The following is a 22,218-nucleotide window of genomic DNA, read 5'->3' on the forward strand; positions in this document are numbered from 1 at the left end:
GTTCGATTCCGAGAGCCAATCGGCTATCGACAACGAGGTGTTTGTCAGAATCGAACGATACGAAGAAACCGCAAACACGGAATGAAAACAAGACTTCGCACGTAACGTCTCGCTTTAGAACGTTCGAGAAACAAAATTAATAATATAATTTATAAAACGCTTACTTTCTTGAACAAATTGAAAAAAAAAGAAATTCTATTTATATCGCTTTTGTTTTATTTTCAATCGTAATTTTTGTTGCCAATGATGAAATTCTTTTTAATGTGCAGGTTTTTGCTACAAAATAATTTAATTTAATTATTTTAACTTTTTAATTTTTTGTTTTCAAATAATTTTTGTTTAATAGCCAAAAACACATGTTCAGATTTTATATCTACCGCTTTTTTAGTTTCTTTCTAGAGTAGTACTCTATTAGATTTTTTTAAGGAACCTCAGGCTGTGGATATGCGTACTGAGATTACACTTATAAGATAGTTGTGATAAACTGCGTTAATTAATACAAAATTTTAATAAATATATGTTTGGATATATATTCGATTCTTGTTTTATTTATTATACTTCCCATTGCCAGGGTACAGCTCCTTCGTTTATCAAATATTCAGCAAATTTATCTCGGATCTCACCTGCTCGTCTTGAATGGTTGTTTGGACCGGCAGCTTGATAATGTTGAATTGCACCTGTTAGTGGTATGTTATCTTGCCACACATTTGTCACTTCTGTACCGTGACGATTCGTACAATTAGCAAAGTTGGCGTCACAATAATGATCCCTCATCATCATGAAATTGTGAAAACAGATGGTAGCTTGTACAATTGCTTCGGTCGTAGCCAGCGAAGTGTTCATGGGCTTATGGTAAATTCTCCACCGTGCTGCCATGATACCAAAAGCATTTTCAACAACTCTTCGTGCTCTGGACAATCTGTAGTTGAATATTCGCTTTTCTGAAGTTATATTCCGCCCTGGGTATGGCCTCATAGTGAATGAGTTCAGCTGAAAAGCTTCGTCTGCCACTGTAACGAATGGAAGTGGGTGGGTGTGCGCTGAATCAATAAGTGATGGAGGAGTCAGGTCCATTAGACCTTCACTGAATCGACGACCGATTTCAGAGTTTTTAAAAATACCCCCGTCACTGTGGCGACCTTGAGCTCCTATATCCACCATCAGGAATTTATAATCGCTTGATACTAAAGCCATTAGCACGATACTGTGTTGTCCTTTGTAGTTATAAAACGATGATCCCGAATTCACTGGAGCCTACAATATAAAAATATAAAGATTATAATTTTTTTAAAAATATTTGTAAATGCTTTAACGCCTTTTACGAAAACGAAGTTTCCGATATGAAGACGCAAAGGAATTACTTCGAATACTGTTCGAAGGTAGTGCTTCGACACCAATAGTAGCTATATTGTCTATGATAAAAATAATTTACCGTGATTACAACATGCTTTCCGTCCAATGCACCAACACAGTGTGGAAAGTTTCAACGTAGTGCGAATTCATTGTGAACTTGTAACCAATTTTCCTGAGAAGACGTAAAGAATTCTTGCTGCATGCTATCCCATATCGCTATACATGTCTCTCGAATTATTTGAGATGTAGTAGATATCCCAACCCTGAAGGCCAAGGACATGGACTTGAGGGAATCTCCAGTAGCCAAATATCTGAAAAATTCCAGAGTAGTTCTCGTATTCATTTTATTAATGGGTAAACCCTTTTACAAATTATGGGTCTGTTTTTTATAGCTGAACTGACTGCACTAGTTCAGAGTTTATCTTTTTCTCTCCATATAGAAAGGAGAAAGATAAACTCTGAACTAGTGCAGCCAATTCAGCTATAAAGAACAGACTATGTATCAGCAACATTTTTATTTGCAAATATCATTAATAATAATTATACTAATAATAAAGGAACTCAGGCATTCATAACTGAAAAGCTAACATAAGTATTTCATAGCTTACCGAACTGTCATCGATAATCGAGCTTCTGCACATATTGGCTCCCGACAATTTGTTGTTTGTCGCGTAAGCTTTGATCCAACCAAAGAAAGAATCTCTTCAAAAGTTTGTGGTGTCATCCTCATGAAATTGAAGTAGGTTTCATGATCAAATAAGCGCAGCTCCTGTATTAAATGTTCCCAATTTCCATGACTTTTTCTACTTTGAAGAATGGGACGCATCCAGAATCTGCGAAATCTTCTGTTTTTCCTTTCGGCAAGTTTTATTTGGTGGTAGAACAGCATCATGTCTATAATCTTCTCTCGTCAATTCTGTCGGTGGGCTTCCATAATTCTACAAATACAAACCCAACAAATGACATAAAAATAAAAATAAGCAACAGATTGACTTGCCAGTGATATAATTAGTAATGGAGAAAAAAGTAACTTTAAAAATTTTGATAATAACATAATTTCATACGTACATACTATACTCACTCTGTTTCAATCGAATATCTCCGATATTTAATACAGTGTTTTAGGTCATATACTGTTTTACAGAAAACAGATAATCAGATTTGTACTATATTTTAATTTAAAGGTTATGTTCACATTTATTGCAACCAATAACCTGGCGAACTAGTACATTCTGCGCATGATTTGTCGCGACGCGTTCAATGTGAATAACAAAAAACGCCATGTCTTGAACTGCCGTCGCGTCGCGACGTGACGCGACGCGAGACGCGCTCAGTGGGAACGAGCCCTTAGGGATCATATAATGTTTCATATAATGTTAATGTCGAACGACCGTCAGTACTTAACACGCAAGAGGAGGGAAGATCTATTTCTCTACAAGAGGGCTCTATTTCCAACTTATTGAACGAACCATCAATGGGAAAGATAGCCGCTTCCACTTGAAAAAAATTCTGGAATAAGTTCCTGTTTTTCGGCAATATCAACGCTGGACTACTCGAAATATATCTAATGACACGGGTATCCGAGTTGATATTAGGTACAATCGTGCACGGATGTTTTGCATACCGTATATGGATAGTCAATATATTTATTTGGAGCAATCTGGGTTTCTCTCACCAATCTTTTATTACATCTTGCACGTAGGCGACCTGAAAGGCCGCAACCAAATCCACCACCAAGCGCACCACAAGCAGATCAAAGAGCAATAAAATTTACTAAACAAGAACCCTATAACATAAACGAAATGGAAATGAACGCGGTATATCCTCAGAAGAAAACACTACTTACACGTTAGAGATAAGAGAATAAAAATAAAAAAATATATATAATATATATATTTTTATAAATTAATAATAATAATAACAATAAATGTTATTATAAAACAATTATAATAACAATAACAAAAGAGAGGAAAAATAACTAACCATTAAAACATTTTCTTTTTTCCTTTCCTCACCATCAACTTTGAAAATGAACTCTTTTTAAACCTTTTTCAATTATATCAAACAGTTTTAACCATTTTAGAAATGGAAATCAAGAATATCGACACTAACCGCTTAACTCGCAGACGTTTGGAAGTGCGGATAACTCGCGCAGAATCTCCGTCACTCTTTTGGGTCCAATTAAAAAACGGTGAAAAGGATTTGGCGGAACTCATTGAAGAACTTAATTTCCGGATGGACCGACGCGGACAATACCTCCATTTGTGTCCACAAGACTTAAAAGAAAACGAACCATGTGCAGTCAGAGTAAAGGACATCTGGCAACGCGGCATCATCATTAAAGTCAACAGGGTGACATTCAAGATATCTCTAAGAGACTGGGGGATGACAGTATGGAGACCAATGGGGCAAGTATATCTTTTAGAAGACCGGTTCCGAGAATTGTCGTGGTAAAGCTTCAAATGCGGCCTGGCGAATACGAACCCTGTAATTACAACTACAGAATGGCCCGAAAAGACAAGACAGTTATGCAAGATTCTTGCAGCCCAACAAAAAGGTTGGATACAAATTGTCCATCCTCTTGGTGATAGAGTTGCTATGGTAAAACTAGCGATATATAACAAACATACCGAAAGGGCTCATAATTTACGAGACTTATTAGTACAGCTAGGACACGTTCAACTTGTCGATGATGTCACAACAAACATATTCCCCGTAGTATAAGATAAAAGAGGATCTCCCAATATCAATTAAGATTACATAAAATATATACACACACGTATATATTCTATAATATTAACAATAACTTTTTATATATAATAACAAATTATATATATATATATATATGTATAAATAATTAGCTTCTATAATTAATAATAATATAATTAAAAAAAGAGGAAAAAAAAGAAGTTTTTTTTATAAATTTTTACATTCATATATAATAATAATAATAATTTTCTTTGTAATTGTCAAACAAAATATATATATATATATATATATATATATATATATATATATATATACTATGATAAAATCAAAAGAGATAATATATGAGCAATATTATAGATTTGTATTCAATATATGTATGCGACACAAACAGATATCTATGTAAAGTCGTTGTTTCTACGAGACGATAAAACAGAAATAGAGTAGAAATTCAACATATTTTTTGGCTCTACATATTTAACAGAATGCGAAAAGCTTATATTTTATTGCTCTTTCCAAAGTATGCACATATCCTTGACGCCATTACTCTACATAATGATATCGGTAATGTAACTATAAAGCGTTGGTAATATACCGACACTTTTAGTTACACTTAGATGAGGGCGTTCACCCGTCGGAGTTCGCCCGTCGCTCCGGCATCCTCTTAAGGTTAGTGAGGCGTATGCTATCCGTTGGTCTTTATTTATCTCTTCTTGTGATAACATTCCTCCAACGGCTATTCCTGATGCATCGGTCGTTAGAATAAATGGTTTAGAAAAATCTGGATATTGTAATAGTATTGGTTCTTCGCATAGTTTTTGTTTTAAAATTTTGAAAGATTCTTCCTGCACGGAGATCCACTCGAAGCGGGTGTCGTTTTTTAATAAATTTGTTAATGGTTTGGCAAATTTGAAAAAATTTGATATAAAGCGTCTGTAATATCCTGCAAGTCCTAAAAATTGTTTAATATTTTTATGAGTTTTAGGTCTTGGAAATCGTTGTACTGCTAATTTTTTCGGATCTGGTTTTACTCCGTCTTTACTGATTACGTGTCCCAGATAAGTTACTTCCGTTTTTAAAAATTCATATTTGTCTGTTTGTAGTTTTATGTTAGCTTCTCAGAGACGTTCCATTAAAGCGTTGTGTTATGCCTCTCCGGGTACAACGGGAATTTTGGAGATGATCCAAGGGTTCGGCTCGTCTTAGGAGTAGGGACTCCGAGTGTCGAAAAACACGAGGCAAAGATTCCGTGCAAAGAGATTTATTTGTACAGCTTACGTATCGTAGAGTTCGGTTTGGTGATGCTTCGGCGATGTAACAGTGTCGGCGCTTGCAGAATCTCACAGTTTCTTCAAGTACACGCGTTACCACTTAGTTTCGGAATACGGCCTCGAGATACTCGTTACCTCTCTTTTTATGGTCCGAAAGTAGGTGGTTTTTCGGTATTAGGTCTTAATTGCATATTGCAACGAATTGCATATCTTGCATTTAATCGCGGTTTTGAGAGCGCGCGTAACAGCTTACAAAGTGCTGAATTTGCGCTGTGCTCCTTTTTTACTTTTATAGGTCGTAATTACGTTATTCGATTTTGAGTTACGACAGTTGTACAATATTTTTTTTCGTGTTCTTCTAATGAGGTTGCATAGATAACGATATCGTCCATATAAACAAATAATTCTTCGCCTTGTAGCCCAGTTAATACCATTAAGTCCATTAGGCGTTGGAAAGTAGAAGGAGCATTTTCTAGACCGAACGGCATTCGATCAAATTCGTAATGTCCAAAAGGAGTAGTGAAAGCTGTTTTATGACTGTCGTCACGGTTAATTTTTATTTGATGAAATCCAGATGTTAAATCGCATACTGAAAAATATTGAGCTCCTTCTAATTGATCTAATATATCGATGATATTCGGTAGAGGATATGCATCTCCGATGATTTTATCATTTAAAGCGCAGAAATCTAATACCATTCTCCATCGTTTGTTTTCTTTGAAGTCTTCTTTCTTAAGCACGATCTATATAGGCGTGTTATATGGCGATTGTGAGTGTTTTACGATTCCTCCTTGTAACAGTTTTTCTACCTGCTTGTTTATTTCTTCTTTATGAATTTGCGGAAATCGATACTGACGAGTGTTTATTGGTTGATCATCTATAGTAAGTATTCGATGTGAGTTGCGATTAATTTTTCTCCGGGAATATGAAATCGATCTTGACTGTCCGTTATTAATTTTATAATGCTTTTTCTCTCTGGTTCATTTAAATGTTCTAATCGTAATGATTCTATGATTTCGGCGAGTTGATTCTTTCCTTTTTCTTCGGAGATTACTAAACAATTATGTAAATTACGATTTATAATTTGTTGGTTTCCTTTATATTTCGTTTTGCGTTTTTGCATGAATTTCTCTAAAATTTTTTGAGTTTTATTTAACAAGGATGTAAGGATTTTTGAAGACGGTTTATTTTTATTTTTCATATTTCGTACATTTGAATTTTTAATATTTAAATTATATTTTTGAGCCTCTTCAAGGAGGTCTTTTATAGTAACATGTGAGAGGTTTTTACTTCATTATTATTTTCTTCTTTAAATAATCCAACCTTAGGAAATTTGATATCCGGGGAGGATAAAGGACTTCTCCTCTTTTTGGAATGAGGTTGTGTCGAAATACGTAGTGATAATTTTCCTCTTCGCAATCAATGGAGCTAGGGTTTTCTGACAAGGTTTGGAAATTTCTTTTCGAAATCCTAGAATTATTCCCTTCTTGAGAGGATTGATAATTTCTCTCTTCGAGGATTATTAAATTAATTAAATTTTTAGGAAAGGTTTAATAACTTCCCTTCAGGAATGGTTGGATTCATTGGATTTTCGGGAGAGGTTTGGTAATTTCCCTCTCCAAGGATTTTTGAATTGTTTAATTTTTCATTTTTCCGCTCAGTTTTAATTTTTATCTCGTCTCTCTCTCTCTTCATTTTTAATTTTATTCTTATTTTATTTTCTTCTTTATTTAAAGTTTTTTCTTCGTCTTCATAGTTGATTTCTTGGATAATAATATTTTCTTCATCTTCATTTTTACTTTCATTTTCAATATTCATATAATTTTCATAATTGTATTCATTATGTATAAATGTTTCGTAAGTGGTTTCTTCCTTTTCCTTATTCAGAGCCTCGGGCTTTGAATCATGGTCTTCTAATAATTCGCTCAATGATTTTAAGCGCAAAGTCGGAACATGTACTTCTGCCTCTTCATCTAAAGTACTTATAACATTTAAATATGCTTTTCCAGAAACATTTTCCACGATGGTGTCTCCCAAATAAATTCTATATACTATTTTTAGTCTTGGTATGTATCCTATTTGTATTTCTGGATTTTATATTCTCACGTAAAATAATGATTCGGATCGCGAAGTTACTACATATAATGGCTTGAGGTGATAAGAAAGGTATGTTGATTCCGGAGACATCCAAGTGTCCTTGTGCGTAATCTATTTTCGATGACGTTTGTTTAAAGAAATCATTTCCTAAGGTGCCGGATTATGATATCGAAAAATTGTTAAATACAAGATGAAATATTACCGGTATTTCAAAAAGAGTTAACGTAATCTCACCTAAGGTGTAGACAGGATAATTATTTATATTGTTTAATTTGAGAATATTAGTATAATTAATGTTTATTTCTTCGGGAACAAAATTTTTTTTGATTATATTGGGTTGAGTAAAAAGTCATTGCGTATTTTTGCAACAGATGGCATTAGTTCAGTTTTGGCAGTAGAGTCATTCACACATATGTTTGTCATATATCGTTTAACAGCTGACGGTTTAAGCTTCATCCTAAAAAAAATTGAACGATTTGGTTGAGTTTTGGAGATTTTACAACAAGTTGAAGATGGAAGACCAAACTATGCATTTTCGCCATATTTTACTGTTTTACTTCCGTAAAGGGAAGAACGCGCGTCAAGCTTGTGAAAAATTGCGTAAAGTTTACAGTGACGATGTTCTACAAGAACGTCAGTGCCAAAACTGGTTCAAAAAATTCCGCGCTGGTGATTTTGATCTCAAATATGCTCCTCGGTCAGGAAGGCCCACCGAGGTTGATGACGACAAAATAAAGACATTGATCAAGTCAAACCCACGTTACACGACACGAGAGATTGCAGAAACATTGAAGATCAGTCAAAAAAGTGTTCACGTCCACCTAAAGAAGCTGGGATACGTAAGCAAGCTCGATATTTGGATTCCTCATGAACTCAAAGAAGTTCATTTGACGGCGCGTATAAACATCTGCGATATGCTCATGAAACGAAGAAAACGATCCTTTTTTGAAACGAATGATAACTGGTGATGAGAAGTGAATTGTTTACAACAATGTGGAACGCAAACGGTCTTGGTCCTGACGTGATGATTCGCCTCAAACGACTTCAAAAGCAGAACTTCATCAGAAGAAGGTTATGCTCTCAGTGTGGTCGGATTGGAAAGGTGTGGTGTTTTTTGAGCTCCTACCAAGGAACCGAACAATCAATTCTAATGTGTATTGTCGGCAATTGGACAGTTTGAACGAATCTGTCATCCAGAAACGTCCGGAGCTCGTCAATCGTAAAGGAGTTGTGTTCCATCACGACAACGCGAGACCACACACATCTTTGGCGATCCGTCAAAAATTATTGGAGCTTGGATGGGATGTGTTGCCTCACCACTCGCCTGACCTTGCGCCGTCAGACTTCCACTTGTTTCGCTCTCTTCAAAACTCCTTGCGTGGAATAATGTTAAATTCAGATGAGGCGGTAAATCAGCACCTTGTTCAGTTTTTCGCCAATAAAGATAGGTCCTTCTACGAACGGGGGAATTATGAAGCTCACCGAAAGATGGCAAAAGGTCATCGAACAAAACAGAAAATATATCATTGATTGATCTTTGTTTTTTATATAAATAAATGACTTTGAAAAACATACAAAAAATACGCAATGACTTTTTACTCAACTCAATATTTGGCCCAGATCTCGTATCTAATATAAAAGTTATACTGATAGATATGTTATCAATACCGGCTTGAATGGTAGGCATACGATTATATTTGTCGAGATTTACAGTCACGGGCCTTATGTTTCTTTTGGGCTTATCTATTTGGTTGCTTGAAATTTGGACGAGTGCGATTCCCGTTCGGACCCCTGTTGCGCACCCGACGTCGAGTGGCCGTTGTAGTTTCCCTGATTATTTGCTTTCTTTCGAAAGTTACTAGCGTGACGTAATTGGCAATCCTCCAGAAGATGACCTTGCTCCTTACAATAACGACACAATAAAGAATTTTTTGATCCGTTTGCTGATTTAGTTTTGATCGACAATCTTTAGCAATGTGTCCAAAATTGTTGCAAGTTTGACAAGTTACGCAAATTTTATTTTCCGTATAACGTTATTCATTCTGTTTCTTTCAACAATTATTTGCAGAATGGCCGGGTCTTTCGCACCATTGACAAATTACCGAAATTTTATTGTTATTAGTTGTATTATTCTATCGGCACGATTTTGCATCATGACCAGGTTTTAAGCATAATTAACAAGATTATTTTTCGAACTACGTTTACCGGTCGGCGAATTTGTGGATCGCAAAAGCGACACTTCTCCTTGCCCGCGTTTTTTACAAATTTGACAAACTAATATTGCGGTTCCTAAATCAGTCTGGTTGTTAACTTGCTGAGAGGTTTGTAAATATTTCCTACAATTGCTACCTACATGCCCTTGTAGCAGATTTGACAAATTTCTTTTAAATTGTTAGTTTTTTGTCTACCTGAAATGTTATCTATTCCCTGTCGTAAATTTGTCATTGCTCGTAGCTCTCTTTCTATCCTTATAGCGTCAGCTGTAGTTTCTTGTACATCTAATAAATTTCTTGCAACTCGTTGTTCAATTTCTGGTTTTAGTCCTCTAATAAAGCATTTGCACATGTCCTTTTCCAATAAAGCTTTAATATTTTGGTCAGATGACACGTTTCCCAAACTTCTATATGCTTCTAAAATTTGTTTCCCGAGAATTTTTACTTTATTTGTGTATGTAATTACATCTTCGTCCTCCTTTTAATATATACAACCCAATTCCCCTTGTAATTGATAAACATTTTTTGCTGGTCCATAAATTTGTTTTAAGAACTTTGTTAATTTGGAGACGCTATTAAAATTTTGGTCTTGTATAGTTCGGCGAGCCTCGCCTATTATCCTAGTTCTTATTATTTTAGTAAACTGTGGTTCAGCCTCACTAGGCAACATAGATTTAGCTTCTTCACATCCCTCGATAAAATAATTTAACGGAATGTTCTGACCGTCAAAATAAGGGACGGCTTCGACCACGTATTTCAAAGTAGCGAAAAGGTTATTTTGAGTCATATTGCCGTCGGTACCACTCGGGCTTTCCGTTCTTTCAGATTTATTAAATTCAGGTATAATAGTCTTATTGTAAGAATCGGTAAAATGAGATTCGGACGCTGTTTTGCTAAACCTTTTTTCAAAATCTTTTTCAATTACCGTTTCGTTTAATGAAAAATTAATGTCTTTATTAGCGGTTTTATTAGGAGTAGAAGTGTGGTATCTTTCTGATTTATTAGTTTTTGTTCAATTATATGTTTCTTGAGCAATTTGAAAATTTCATTCTACTTCGTCTTTATTAGCTGTACCTCTTACCCCTTTACTCATTCCAATTTAAAAGATCGCACATTACAATTCCGGACGAGCCCCCAAAAATTTAAAAACAGTACGTTACGTCCAGATTCGGGAAAGGATGAGTCAACGGAAGGGCGCAACAACTATCTTTTATTATCCCGAAGTTAAATGTTTCGTGGCGTTTGGAATCAGGTCGAACGAATTGACAGGTCTGAAAAGCAGGTAAACGACTGAGTCGCTATTACGCTGGTTATTCAGACGTTCGTTCGGTGGTTTGTTTTCGGTAAAAGAATTTAATCCCTCTTACGCGGGATAGGACCTTATGCAATCTTTTCGCTGGGAATGAGAGAGATGGCGTTGAAGGGCACTGGTCACAGTTGATGTAAGCGTTTTGTAATAATTGCACTGAGAACTAACTAACTAATTGACTTAGAGATTGACTTGTTTACTGGCGGACTGACTCGTTAACTGGGTGACTCTGGAAAACAGTGATGAACGTCTTTTCTGATACACTAACGAAAACTAAATGAAAACTAAAATGAAATGAAGTGAACTGAACTGAACTGAATTGAACTGAACTGAACTGAACTGAACTGAATTGAACTGAAGTGAACTGAACTGAATTGAGTTGAACTGAACTAAACTGAACTAAACTGAACTAAACTGAACTAAACTGAACTAAACTGAACTAAACTGAACTAAACTGAACTGAACTGAACTGTGGGTTTCGCGAGCTCCCTTTTTATAGTTCGTTGATAAATCGAAGATAGAATCATTTTCCAGCGGGCTTTGCGCACGTCATTCTGAGGTGAATAGCAAAGATCTTATTTTTTAATGATTTCTATCAATAATGATGCAGTTATTTTGTTAGATATTTTGTAAGGTAATTTCGTCGTCGTTTCGCTGTTTATTTGTTCTTTCGCTGGAAAGTTTTTCTATATGTGGAATATCTATTGATTGACGTGATTTCTTCTTGTTTTTCTCGCGGTTACTCATAGATATATTTACTGATAAATGATAAAATGTGTAAAGTTTAAAACGTTATGTGGTGCAAGATGTTCCATTTATCGAAAGACTTATTTTTATTGCCAACCGATTCTTGCCGCAATTTCGCGGAAGGAAGGAATCGTGGAGTCGGCAGGACGTAACAAAATTAATAATATATTAAATAATAATTTTTCATAATTTATATAATGTACTGCATTCTTTCCGTACAATATAGAATAATTTGAGAAGGGGGATGAAACTGTATAGCAATATCTATATAGCTTCTATATAGCAAAATCAAGAAACGCGATAGCGTCGTCCGTTAAAATATAATAAATATAGCATTGCGATTTTAACAATTTTGACCAACATGACGTTCAATATCATCGGTAAAAACACATTGACATCTCTTAAATTTCAAAATCAAAGGACCACATTTGCGACCGCTAACGAGGGTAATGGATATCATATATATGTGTAATAATCAAATCTAGAGGTATGATTGATCTTGCGCCGAGCGCCTTATCTGTTAACTTATAGATTGGCTGAGGAGACACAAGTTGAGTGTTGAGTGTCGAAACGTCCCACATTTTTTATGTAATTAAGTAAATAAAAAACTAAATTGTTCATCTATATACTGCTCATAAAGGCCCTATTTATTTATATTTTTTGTTATTTTTATTAGTTTTGTGAACTATTGAGTTATAATTGAAATCTACAATCAATTTATATAATTAGGCCAATAATTGTAATATACTATTTCATCAATATAGATCTAAAATATTGTATATTTGATATTTAATATCTTTTAAATAAATGCCACTAAATAAAGCAGAAAATAATTTGTTTATTCAATTTGATGGATTAAAAGAAAAGAAACCCAAAAATTATTTTCATCAGGAAGCACTATACATTTTGCTATGACATCCTCAAATTCAACTATCACAAATTCATTTGACAAATCTTTTATACGAAATATATCTGTAAACTCTGAATTATAGGGATATACATAATACGGATAATAAGATAAAAACTGTTTTCCATAGAAAAATAAGATGTTATCATGGCATCTAAGTAAACTGTTATGAATTTGTATTACTTTTTTTCCTTTTATATAACAATAACAATCTGTATTACGATAATGCCAAACATAAAAAATTAAATTTTTATATTTTATTTTCTTAAACATTTAATATTTAAAAATGTCATTAACAGGAAATGGTCCTGAATTATATTTTAAAAAAAGCAAAAGAATATTATGAATTTCATGATGCAAAATGTTTTGATTGGAAACACCAATGTCTTTTAAACGTCTAAAAATTTGTTGTAATGGTTTATGAGGAGATCTAACTAAATTTTTGAGAGTATTCAAATAATTTTCAAAAGGAAATGCTGAATAATTATCTAATCATACATATTTTTTAACATCATTACTTAAATGACACAATATATGAACATTATAAACGAGAAATTGAGAGCCATAAATCTTTTCACAGTGTTTTATAAACATAACTAAAAGCTCATTAGATAATGCTTAACTTATTAATATATTTCTCAGAACACAAAAAAATGCTGCAATGAAATAAAAGGAAATTTTCATATAATGCAATAGGCAGAATGTCTTTCAATGCTACAGGACCTAAATAAATGAAGAACATTCTAAATTCTATGGCTTTTCAACGAGCAAGCTCAGCTAAACTACGAGATCTTCTTTAAATTCGACAGGAATGAATTTTCTAAAATAAATTAATTTCTCAGATATACAATTTATTAATCGATCAGGCAAGCGTATCTTCAAATTACCACACATCCAAATATTTAAAAGTTTTCTCATAACATCTAAACATACAGCATGCATGTGATCAATTGGAAAATTTGTGACTAAACTAATTGGAAATTTTGAAAGAGGGGAAACTGTATGGTGATCTTCATCATTAAATAACTGAAAATCCAAATCTGTGTTTCTTGGAGCTGAAACACTTTTATAGATAACTCTATTTTAAACATACTCCCCAGTTTCTATACATTTATCACAAGATGGATAAGCACCATGTGACTTCGTACATTTTATGTAAGCTCTAGCTGGAACATTACAAATGAAACTATGAATTTTCACAATATATAATTTATTTTCAAATAAAAATCCTTCATGTAACAATTAAAATAATTCATTTACAAAGTTTTCTAAGAAAATATCAAGTGGTGAAGGTTTAGAATTACCACAGTACATAGCAATGACAAAAGGATTTTCTTCAGAGTAATTTTTTATTAAGTCTAAAATAGGCCATAACTGAGTATTTGAACTTTTAAAAAGGGGAAGCCCATCTATATTAAAACTAACGTTTATTTTATTGTTTTGTAACTGTGATGATGTACATCGAGAAACAAATTGTTTCAATGGCTGTAATAAACATGTAACATAATCCTCCGTTCTCTAATTGCCGACTCGGCATAGATAAATTTGTTTGTAATAGAGTACGACTATTTAATGGCAATTTTGAATGAAAAGGGATCAGAATTTTTAAAAGATCATTAAGAGCAGATCGAGGAATTTTATGTTGCACAGCCCAATGCCTCAATTGAAAGAACAAATTTTTCTCGACACTATCTTGAGATAAATGAGGTGTATCTTCAATGAAAAACTTGTATACTAAATTTTATTAAATGATCTGATGTTTTCATTACTAAAATCTTGATTCACACAGTTATAAATTTCATTAATATTAGTTGGATCATTTATGAAATTGTAATAAAAATTAACATCAGCGGAAATATTTTAAGTTATTGAATTTTTAATTCCTATATTATTTTCATTTAAATTATCAATATCAGTATCATTCCCAGATAGCCAAGAATATTAAAATCACGTTTTGCCAAAGCTTTGCGACAAGGTGTGCTTTAATTTTGACAACAATTGTCTAGCAAACATTTGTCTTGATTTGGTTTGTCAAAAAGTTTGAAGCAAATTGACGGCAAAATTTTTTGTCTCACGATGCTGTAAATAATAGAAAAAGGTTTGCTCGTAAATTTTACGCAAAGAAGAACATGTATGATGCTATTCACGGTGTAACACAAACTTTACATCAATTAGTAGCAAATTTTATTATACACGCTATAATAGCAAATTTACGACAAGAACAAAGCAAACCTTATTGTACACAATATGATAACATATTTACGAAAAGAACAGAACAAAGAATAATCTGGCACAACGAAATGCAAAATTCACGCAAATAACAGAGCAAACCTTGCCATGCATGGCATGACAGCAAATTTACAACTTTACTTTATTACAAACTTTACAAAAATATAGTATTCAGCCGACAGTTCATTTGTTCATCGTTATGCGACGCGCTATATGCATCCATTTCGTATTTGATTTTTAGTCATGAGAAGTATATAAAGCTTGCAAAAAGCAACTGACAGAAGATTAAAAATATAATTATTTCTATCAGTTCAATTACTGATACAATCCCAAACATAGAGAATTAAGATATTGGACTGATTGTCTCTCTTAGATCGGACAGATAAATGTCTAAAAAAGTTTAAATCATCCGTTTATTGTTTACTTAAAATGTAAATATATTGTTGCGTCCCTGCGGGTCTGTGAGCGTTATTCCTGAATCTGCTGTACCCGTCTCCGGGAGAACGTTGCTAAGGGTTGTTGTTAAACAACGGCGTTCATCTGAAGAGAGATCGGCCATCTTAGAGTCTCGCGACGGATGCCATTCCGGGCGGACGTATTCAAGATTACGATAACCGTTATTGTTCTGTGTTCCTTGTATAATAGTGTTCTGTGTTATTATATTAAAGTTCCTTTCGTTCTTTCAAAGGAGTGTTAATTATTTACTTGCGGTACGCGAGTGTCGGTTGTGTCACGCGGATTCGAGTTATATCGATTTCGATCCGCGGACGCAACAATATATATATATATGTCAAGCGTATACTTTGAGACCACTTCGATTTTAGTTATAAATGTGTGTAATACAACCTCAATAACATATCCCAATTTATAAAATTATTTATAAGTCAATAATTTTAAAATTATATAGGTTTCTTATATACAATGCATACTTTGAGGACTGAAATATATATATAATAAGCAATACTTCGGAGACAGTCCCGAAATTATGCGATTTACATATATGACGGAAAATTTTATCCTGTCCTCAAAACATGCGTTTAAATTTGAGGTCTTTCTTATATTAACAGTATACTTTCAGAATTAATATATATATATAATGAACAGATACTTCGGAGACAGTTCCCAAAATATGCGATTCTCCTATGTGATAGAAATTTTTATTCTATTCACAAAATATATATTTAAATTTAAAGTCTTCTTTATATTAATTTCTTACTTTGAGAAAATACGTATATAAATTTCTATTTTATATAGGAATTGCATAATTTGGGACTTGTCTCCAAAGTATCCGTTTATTATATATACATTTGTCCTCAAAGTATGCGGTAAATATATGAAAGATATGAATGAATAACAGAAGAAGAAAGAATGAATAACAGATCGGTACGCGTGTATGTTTAGTTATCCGCCTAAGCGCCTAAGTTCTACATATCATTGGCAAACTTTGATCACTTATAACCCAAAAATTATGGCAGACTCAACATTTTTGTATTGCAATGTTTTATTCTATTTTACCTCTACAACGCGCTAATAAATTATTTTATGGATTTCATGAGATATTCTGCATATATAATATTTCCCATATATTTTCCGCATAGTTTAAGGACAAATGTATATAATAAACGGATACTTTCCGGATTATTAATTTAATTTGAGACAGATCTCAAATTATATAATTCCTATACAGGATGACCCATTTTAATGTACCACCTTCAGAAACTTTTTTATTTTTGATTGTAGAAAAAAATACTTCAGACAAAAGTTGTTTGGTTCGAAGGGGGACATAAGATGGTGTCATTGGTTTGACCTGGGATAATCTTTTGTAGGTCACATAAAGGTCACCTTGAATTTTTTAATCGGAACACCCTATATATTTTTGCATATTCCTGTAGCTTATCTCGTGAGCTTTTCAAAACACTATAACAAAATATTTTTCCTTTAAGTAATTGAGTTATAAGGCTTGAAACTTAACAATTTTTTGACATAAAATGTAAAATATCTTGAGAAACATTTAATTTTCGATAATATTACCTTAATACTTTTATGCACGGAATAATAAGATCAATCAAGTGGTGTAAAGAAAATAGTTGCTAAATTGTGGTGTAAAGAAAATAGTTGCCTTAAAAAAAAATATCTAATTTGCAACATATTTTTTTTTAGATCAACTATGTGTTTTTTTTACACCACTTGATTGGTCTCATTATTTTGTGCATAAAAGTATTAAGGTAATATTATCGAAAATTAAATGTTTCTCAAGATATTTTACATTTTATGTCAAAAAATTGTTAAGTTTCAAGCCTTATAACTCAACAAGTACTTAAAGGAAAAATATTTTGTTATAGTGTTTTGAAAAGCTCTCGAGATAAGTTACAAGAATATGCAAAAATATATAGGATGTTCCAATTAAAAAATTCAAGGTGACCTTTATGTGACCTACAAAAGATTATCCCAGGTCAAACCAATGACACCATCTTATGTCCCCCTTCGAACCAAACAACTTTTGTCTAAAGTATTTTTTTCTACAATCAAAAATAAAAGTTTCTGAAGGTGGTACATTAAAATGGGTCACCATGTATAGGAATTATATAATTTGAGATCTGTCTCTAAAGCAGTGCTGGGATTTACAAGCACATTTTGGCCCGATTTCGTGACTCACGCCTATTGCCCCCCACTCATCGCTCGTACGCTAGCAACGAGTCGCCAGATATGCGTAACTAAGGACCGCGGCGCTTCGTCTCAGGAGCGTTTATATGTAAGAATGCCCAAATATAATAATAAGACAATACTTTTCTAAATACAGCGCGAAAATTCTTATAATTAAAAGTTTTTCTTCAATATTTTATAATTCATTGATATAAAATATTGAAGAAAAACTTTTATATATAGAAAAGTATCCGTTTATTACATACATTTGTCCTTAAACTATGCGGAAAATATATGGGAAATATTATATATGCAGAATATCTCATAAAATCCATACAATAATTTATGAGCGTGTTGTAGAGGAAAAATATATCCATGTATATAAATTTCCATTTTATATAAGAGTTGCATAATTTGGGACCTGTCTCCAAAGTATCCGTTTATTATATATACATTTGTCCTCAAAGTATGCGGTAAATATATGAAAGATCTTATATATGTAGAATATCTCATAAAATCCATAAAATAATTTATTAGTGTATTCTAGACGTAAAAATAGAGTAAAAAATTCTAATACAAAAATGTTGAGGCTGCAATAATTTTTGAGTTATAATTGATCAAAGTTTGCCAATGATACCGCAAAGGACTCGCGCGGTCAGGCTTGTAACTATGCATACATGTTTTTTTTCAAGTCAGTGTGATATTAATTTTTGCGGCACAGCTGATTTTATTTTGTTGTTTGAAAAAATCAATAACAGTTGACAGACCGGTACGCGTATGTTTAGTTATGGGTCGCACTAGTTTTATGCGATATCATTGGCAAATTTGATCGCTTATAATTCAAAAACTATTGCCTCAACATTTTTGTATTAAAATTTTTTACTTCACTTTTTAGAATGCGTTAGTAAATTATTGTACGAAAGTTGTGCGACACTCTGTATAATAAACGAATACTTTGGAAACCGTTCCCATATTATGCGATTCTTATATATGATGGAAATTTATATTGTGTTCACAAAGTACGGATTAAGTTTGAAGTTTTCTTTATATTAATTGCATATTTTGAGGATATATATATACAGGCTATTCGATAATTCGTGAATCACCTTTCACGTACATGTAAAGCGTGTTAAACTAAGTAGAAAAATTCTTTATTATCTTGTGATATTCGCAATAATTAATGAGACATAAATTATAAATAATCAGCCAATTTGCGTGACTACAAGCGCGCGTTGAGAAGAGACAGCTGACTCGAGGTTCAGCATGCGTTACTCGTACATAGCTATTGTTTTTGTAAAGCGCTCCTCTCCGCTCTGTCGTGCGCCAAGCAACTATGTAACATTAGACTGTTTTTATTTTGCCGCATGCTTATTAACGACGTAAGCCTAGATTGTCTTTTCTTATATTGGCACGAAGATTGACTGATTTTCTTTAATTAATTTCTCATTAATTATTGCGAAAATCGCAAAATGATAGAGGTACTTTTCTCGGACACCCCTGTATATAAATTTCTATTTTATATAGGATTGTAAAGGATTTGCATAATTTAGGACCTGTCTCCAAAGTATCCAGTTATTATATTTATTTGTATATTTGCTCAAAGTATACGGTTAATATATGAAAGATCTTATATATATAATAAACGAATATTTTCTAGTTCTCATATTAATAGGAAATTCTTATTCTCCATGAAATACACGTATTTAAACTTGAAATTTTTTTTAAATTAACTATATTCCGCATATTAAATTGAAATAATTGTTTACATCTAAGAGGTAGCGTGATATTAGTTAATTTTCTGCAAACAAATTATATTTATTTATTATCAAAACTAAAAACTTTTTTGTCATATCAATATTATTATTTAATTATTTTAATTTTTAATTTTTAAAATTTTAAATATGTACATGACATAATTTTATTTTGTACATTTTACATACTTCGGAATCATAAAATACGTCGAATAAGACTTAAGATAGCATATTTTATTATGCATGTTATAATTAAATTATTATTGGAAAGATAATGATCATATTACTTTGCAATATTTTTTAATATGTTAGCTTGTTATAATATGTAATGTTTTTTTATCATTTCTTATTTTATATTGTGTTAAATATATACATCCAATTAAATATATACAATCCACTACTGTTTATATTTTTTTAGTCTATAACATAGAAATATTTTTATATTGCATTAAAGTATTCTATATATTATTGGTTTGGTATTAATGTATGAATAAACAGTAAATAATTAATATATATTTACATCTAAATAAAAATTTGTTTTTAATTTAATAAGTAAAAATGTGTTATTAGTATTTTATTTATGTTAAGGATTAATGAAAGAAATTATACATCAAGAATGAAGTTGCAAAGAAAAATGTTTTAATAGGAATCTTAATTGAAATTTAAATATAACATTCTAATAGAACATTTTAATAAAAAAATATTGCATGACATACAACAGTATATAAAACAATTACTTAAATCAAATATCACAATTACTTAAAGTACTATTGCGATGTTTACAATAACTTAAGCTAAGTAACTAAACTAAGTAACTAAAACAAAAATATGCAAATATAATTATAAAAAAATAAATTTTTTTATTCAAAATATTTTTAACTTTAATTTGACGTAAAATACGTTATGTACTTAAAACTATTATATAACCAATTATTTTACTTTTGATATTCGTATAGTTTCTATGTTGATAATATTATTTAAAAGTTTCTTAAAATTAAAATACTGAATGAAATTAATACATATTCTATACTTAATTAATTTAGCATTAGGATAATTTAAAAAAAAAGTGACAGAAAAGTAAAAAAAGAAAAAGAGATAATAAGAAGAATCAGTAAAAAAAAATGAAGAAAATCGAAATAATGAAAATAGAAAAAAAAATTTTTTAATATTAGAGGCGAAAAAACGATAAACAAGGAAAAATAAAAGGAGAAAATAACATAAAAAGAAAATATTAATATATGAAACATGAAAGAGTAGTGTATATAGTAACTTCAGAAAGCAAATAAAATCATTTCAATTTTTGGAAATCTGATATGCCTCATGACGAGTGTCAGCTCTTCGTTGATTATCAATCCACGATTTTATATGTTGAGGTTGTCTCTTCTTTAAACATTTATATTTATTAATTGCATTTTGACAATCCTTAAGAGATGGTAATTGTGATAATGTAAAAATGTTGCCAAAATGTTTTGAAATTGCATTCTTTTCTTCCTCACTCCATCTTATACGTTTTGTTTTTCCATACGGCGAAGCTGAATTAAATGAAAAGAAAATTAATATAATTAAAATAATAAAAAATATACAATTCGAAAATTATAAAAAACGGGTAAAAAATTTACTTAATACTTATTAAATAAATATAAATAATAAGACTCACTGCTACGACGTTTACGAGTTTGTTTTCTTTGTTCATTGCATTCCAAATTTTCTTTGTTACATTGAGAAGCTAAGTGAAATAAAGAAATCAATCTAATTAAATTATAAAATAATAAAAAGTACATTAAATTACAAATTACAAATTAGAAAAATAAATAAAATAAAATTTACTAAATCTATATTGATTAAATATGATTAAATATTTTGATTAGAAAAACAACAAGAAAACTCACTATTATGAGATTCATAAGAAGACCTATTTGCATCAGTAGAAGAACCCTCGGTGTTATTATTATTATCCAATTCTGGTATATAAATATTTCTTTGCGCAACCTCTTCGGAAGTGACGCTTAATTGCGATACACTGTCAGTGTCAGATATATTATTACAGTCTTCATTCTCGTCTTCATTTAAGTCATTTCCCATTGCTGCTTCCAATAATCGAGATACATCCGTCATTTCTCTTACAGGAACCGGTATTCGATAAATACTTTTGTGTATTTCTTTGGCATGCCCCATAAAATTAGCGAGATTATCGACTTGAGTATCTTCAATATTTAACATTGCAGTATAAGTAGCAATTTGTTTTCGAAGCATAGTTCCCCGTAAAGAAGATGGAATAGTTGCACCACATTCACGAGAAAATTTTCTTATAAGAGGACAGGCTCTTAAATATTTTTTTTTTAATTTATTTGCATTTGGAACACTAAAGATATATTCGTTATTAGATTTTACTCCAGCTCGTTTACGATATTTAAGAATCGTATCTATAGATTTTATTACAATTGCCTCGAGTAAAACAGGCACGGTTCTACCTAATTTGCCGCGAATAGTTATTCGTGTAAATCTTTTTGCGTATTGTTGAGATTCTTTAGAGAGTTTTTCATAAAGATCGGGATTTACATTCTTATCCAAAATTTCCTGATTTTTGTAATCTGTCATTGTAAGTCTTTCGATTTCACCCGCTCTTCTGCGATTAAATATTTGAACCAAGATTAATGTACACTCAGTTAAGATTTTCCATGATGATAAATCAAATTCTTTTTCTAAAGTATAAAGAGAAGTTTCACATTGTTTTCTCAAATAATCATATAGTAATTTAATGTCTTGTTTTGATGGAATAATAACTTTCTTTTGTCGTTTATATTTTATTTGATCTTCTACAGCTTTTCTATTTATTACAGTCGGAACTTCTTCATGCCATAAAACAAGAAAATCATCAACAGCTTGTTTTCTCTTATAATCTTGCTTTTTTATGCATTCAGCCTTTAATGTACTTGCACACTTTTTTAATAAAGTAGTCAATGTATTAGCAACTGCAGGTGTTTTAAACCAC

At 31.8% G+C, this 22,218-nt stretch overlaps 1 pseudogene; it reads right to left on the minus strand.

Moving 5' to 3' along the window:
* Positions 1–238: 238 nt before the first annotated feature.
* On the minus strand, positions 239–2,849 carry LOC138931915 (uncharacterized; annotated as a pseudogene).
* Positions 2,850–22,218: the final 19,369 nt, after the last annotated feature.

Source organism: Polyergus mexicanus, unplaced genomic scaffold (assembly GCF_030449975.1).
Source record: "Polyergus mexicanus isolate NDT 795.1 unplaced genomic scaffold, iyPolMexi1.0 SCAF_3, whole genome shotgun sequence".
In the NCBI taxonomy this organism is placed as follows: Eukaryota; Metazoa; Arthropoda; class Insecta; order Hymenoptera; family Formicidae; genus Polyergus; species Polyergus mexicanus.